The sequence below is a fragment of the Palaemon carinicauda genome, chromosome 9 (assembly GCF_036898095.1).
Source record: "Palaemon carinicauda isolate YSFRI2023 chromosome 9, ASM3689809v2, whole genome shotgun sequence".
In the NCBI taxonomy this organism is placed as follows: domain Eukaryota; kingdom Metazoa; phylum Arthropoda; class Malacostraca; order Decapoda; family Palaemonidae; genus Palaemon; species Palaemon carinicauda.
The window spans coordinates 33,753,893-33,759,392 of record NC_090733.1 but is presented as its reverse complement, the minus strand read 5'-3'; positions in this window follow the sequence as shown (position 1 = coordinate 33,759,392).

Here is a 5,500-nt window from a genome sequence, read left to right as displayed (position 1 = left end):
CATAGGGAGTGGTTAAGTTCTATCTCTCCTACCGATCGCCATGGCTTAAGAGCTTTAGACTTTGCCTCTGAATCCGGCGGTGAGCAAATCATAAATGAAGCTACTCACAGGTCTGGTAATTGATTGGACCTCGTATACACTGACTCCCCTGGCGTTATAACTAGTAAGGTTGGTTCTCCAGTCGGGACATCTGATCATGCCTTGATTTCATTATTAGTGAAGACTGAGCAGCCTGTCCCTGAAATATCATATTCTTGTAAAATTTATATGAAATCCCAAGCAGACTGGAATGGAAATTTACATGATCTTTTGTGCTTGAATTGGTCACAATTATATAATAGTGTATATCCTGTTGTCCCTTTGAATGAGAATCTAGTCAACAAAATTGATAGGCGTATCCCTTCTCGTGTGCTAAAGTACAGAGTGAAGGACAAACCGTGGTTCAATGATGATTGTAGACGTGCTTATTTGGAGAAACAGGTGGCCTATCATCTTTGGAAGGGTAACAGATCAGATTTGACCTGGAACAACTATACTCAGCTTCGAGCTTTTGCTCAGAGAGTTTATGCCTCAACTGAAAAGGAGTACAATTTAACCATAAAAGAAACACTTTCCGGTACAACTCAGGAACATAAATGGTGGTCTACCCTTAAATCTACACTCTTTTTTGTTGATGCAACAGTTCCTCCTTTACTTAAACCAGATGGCTCAGTCACTCACTGTCCAAAGGAAAAGGCAACCCTTTTGGCTGATGTTTTTGACAGTAAACAGAGTAATGAAAAACTTGAACTTCTTCATTCCTATTTTCCTGAGGCTAAACTAATTAGTTTAGCTTTTCGATCTGGTGAGATTAAAGCTCTGTTGGTGGACCTTGATGCTTATGGAGGTGTAGACCAAAATGGTATTTTTCCTTCGTTTTTTATAAAGACAGCAGATTTCTTAGCTCCAAAGTTATCTGTTATTTTGAGCAAGTTAGCAAGAAGAGGAGCTTTTAGCACTAGTTGGAGAATTGGTAATGTTGCTCCTCTATGTAAATGTGTTTGTGGTAGCTCAAATCCCACTGATTACCGCCCAATTTCCATAACTCCCATATTATCTAAAGTTTTTGAACGTCTTCTGGCAAAACGTCATAATAGGTTTGCTGAAGTTAATTATCTACTTCCTAGTTTGCAATTTAGTTTTCGTAAAGGCCTTGGAGCATGTGATGCCCTTCTCATAATCTCAAATGCTGTACATAAATCCCTTGATTGTGGTCGGGATGTTCGTATGATTGGCCTTGATTTTAGTGCTGCCTTTGACCGTGTTAATCAGGAGGCCCTTGTTTTCAAACTGAAACAGTTGGGAGTGGGTGGGTTGTTTCTTAGCATTATTATTGATTTTTTAAGTAATAGATCTCAAAGAGTTGTTGTTGATGGGCACCATAGTTATTATAGGAATGTGATATCCGGTGTTCCACAGGGTAGTGTTCTTGGCCCATCACTTTTCATACTATATACACATGGCATGTGGTTTGGCCTAGAAAACAAGCTTGTTGCATATGCAGATGATGCTACTCTCTTTGCATCAATTCCATCCCCCGAATGTAGACCTAGGGTTGGTGAATCCCTTAATAGAGATTTAGCTAGAATTAGTGCATGGTGCAAATTATGGGGTATGAAATTGAATCCTAACAAAACTCAAAGTATGATTGTAAGTAGGTCAAGGGCGGTGGCTCTTCAACATCCGGATCTCAGTATTGATAATGTTTCTTTAAATATGTATGACTCTTTCAAAATTTTAAGTGTGATTCTCGACAGTAAATTTACTTTTGAGAAACATATAAGGTCTGTGTCTTCTTCAATTGCACAAAAAATAGGCTTATTGAGAAAGTCTTTCAAGATTTTCGGTGATCAATCTATTGTGAAGAAGTGTTATAATTCTTTCATTCTACCTTGTTTTGAGTATTGTTCTCCTGTCTGGTCTTCAGCTGCTGATTCTCATCTTAATTTGTTGGACAGAAACTTACGGTCTATTAAATTTCTTATTCCTGATCTAGATATTAATCTCTGGCACCGTCGTTCAATTAGTTCATTATGCATGTTGCATAAGATTTTTCATAACTCTGACCATCCTTTACATTCAGAACTCCCTGGACAATTCTAACCTGTTCGTAATACTAGGCAGGCAGTTAATTCTAATAGCCAGGCCTTCTCCATCACGAGGCTCAATACTGTGCAGTACTCTAGAAGTTTTATTCCAGCTGTTACCAAGTTGTGGAATGATCTTCCTAATCGGGTGGTTGAATCAGTAGAACTTCAAAAGTTCAAAGTTGGAGCAAATGCTTTATTGTTGACCAGGCGGACATGAGTCTTTTTATAGTTTATTTATGACATATTTGTTTTTGATGTTGTTAATAGTTTATATATGACATGTCTGTTTTGACGTTGTTACTTATTTCAGAATGATTTATTGTTAATTTTTTCTCTTCATTTATTTATTTCCTTATTTCCTTTTCTCACTGGGCTATTTTTCCCTGTTGGAGGCCCTGGGCTTATAGCTTCTTGCTTTTCCAACTAGGGTTGTAGCTTGGATAATAATAATAATAATAATAATAATAACAATAATAATTATAATAATAATAATAATAATAATAATAATAATAATAATAATAATAATAATAATATAACAATAATAAGGAGGAGGAGGAGGAGGATAAAATAAAAATAACAATAATACCGAGCGTGGAAATAACGAAAAATAATCTTATCTAAATTGATGTTATTCTCTGTGATCTTCATTAATATATATTGAACTTTCTTTACAAAAATAATAATTTTTCTTAATTACCACACACAAAAAAGTAAGTAAAAAAAGAAAAAAAAAAGTAAAAGACAGAGAAGAGGAGACCACTCTCGGCCTACAGAGAGTTCCTGCCTTCAATCTCAGGTATTCAACCGAGAATACCCTTAATACTTTCACCGGTTTTTCGTGGGCCATTTCCGGGTGAAATGACGGCCACTGGAAATCGTAACTGTGACATTAAGGGTCACGGGAATGATTGCTTGATAATATATTTCCGACTTTTATACCTGGTCATCGTTTACGCTGGGAAATCACTTTTACAGTGTATAATATATACCTATATAATCATTCACGCACACATCGCATTTATACACATAAGTATACATAAATATAAACACATACACACATACATATACTATATATATATATATATATATATATATATATATATATATATATATATATATATATATATATATATATATATATATACATACATATATACATATATATATATATATATATATATATATATATATATATATATATTTATATATATATATATATATATATATATATATATATATATATATATATATATATATCTATATATATACATATATACAAATATATATATATATCTATATATATACATATATACAAATATATATATATATATATATATATATATATATATATATATATATATATATATATATATATATATACATTTATAGAAATATATATATATATATATATATATATATATATATATATATATATATATATATATATATATATATATATTTAAATATATATATATATATATATATATATATATATATATATATATATACACATGCTGCATATATATATATATATATATATATATATATATATATATATATATATATATATATATATATATATATATATATATATATATATACATGCTGCATATATACATATATATATATATATATATATATATATATATATATATATATATATATATATATATATATATATATATATATACGTTGAATCGATAGTAGCAGTATCTATATCCCAAAGAAGACACAGGATAGTTACCTTTTTTTTAATAGTGTATCTGCAATGATCACACATCTCATCAAAGGTGTTAACCCCTACTTTGGTCTTTTTTTTCTTTTTTCTTTTTATAGAATTAAATCTCATATGCCTTATTTTTTCAAGCATAGTGGGATACCTGTTAATCGATGACATTATGATGGCATTCCCTTTCCCAGTTTAAAGGATGAGGGACACTAGCATCAAGTCTTGTTGTGAGGAGGAAGGCACTACTACTTTGGAATCTGTTGACACGGATTTTAACTACTGCCAATATTTCCTGCTTATTTGTTCCCTAATCTCACAGGCATCGGTAAGTTTTGCATTAGATAGATAGCGAGGTGTACCATAGTAAATCAATTACGTTATGGTATGTGTTTTGGTTTTATTCTGTCAAATCCTTTGTAAACATGTCGCCCCGTTTTAGGCCATCCTTTGGCAGAGTACCCTCATCTCCCAGGTCAGGAATGACTTTTAATAGGTACTCAATTTTCACTTCATTGGTCATGACTAGTTTTGTGTAATAGTTCGCTGGTTTATTAGGGATACACATTTAGTACTAAACCCTCAGCATTTCTTCATCAACAGTGAGGCTTCCATCTGGTATATCATACTTCCAAAAATAGAGGCAGATCTGCCGGGAGCTCACCTCTTTTCATGAGGTCGTATCATCAAAATGAAACCAAGTTATTTGAAATGGAAAACTGTCCTCCAATATTGCTTCTATATAAAAAGAGGCACTACAGATAAGGGATCACATTTCCTTTCTTTCCGGGGGGTTTAACTTCAGGTAGGAGAGGAATATCTGGTCATCTATCAGGAAACGGATCCCAGCTAGTGAAGTTTGGTTGACAATTGCTGTCCATTTATGTAATAGATGGCCACATTGTTAATCTTTTTATTTGTCCTCATGACTATTTCAATAATAATGTCATTACTGATAGATAGCTCAAAACACTTGTCAGGGATCGTAGCATTTACAGATGCTTTTGTAGGGCCTGGAATGAATGCCCCAACAATGTTTCATGCATTTGTCCTCGATGCTGCACGTACCTGAGGATATATTATCCCTCCATAGCATTTAGTACTGTTTATATATAGTGCTTGAAAAGTGTCAATACTCTAGACTCCATCATTACAATTATTACCCATTGCCATGCGACCTCAATGCCATAAGTCCACCGCCACACTGGACTCCTGGTGTAGAGGTGGCATAGCAGCGGGTGACCAAGATCCATCCTGGTTCTCCTCAGAATGGCCAAGGATACCAGGGCAGGCAGTGACCATTACTGCAAGCCCTGCTACCTGGGGTAAGTGAAAGCACTAGGGGTATTAGGGAGCTTTCTCCACCCTTTCATCCTACCACATACACTTTGTATGTCTTCTCCTGAGTGTTGTATCATCTGAATTACTTTTAATCTCTTCTGTATCTACATTTTTCTCTGGCTCAGGAACATATAAATTATCATTGTCACTATTATACATATGCTCCATTTCTATATCTTTTTTCACATCACAAGATTAGGCACATATAGCATTATTGCAATTGTAAATTGTTGCATTACATATAGTTATCTGTAACTAGTATCAGACACAAACAAGAGAAACATAAAATAACTAAAAAAAAATA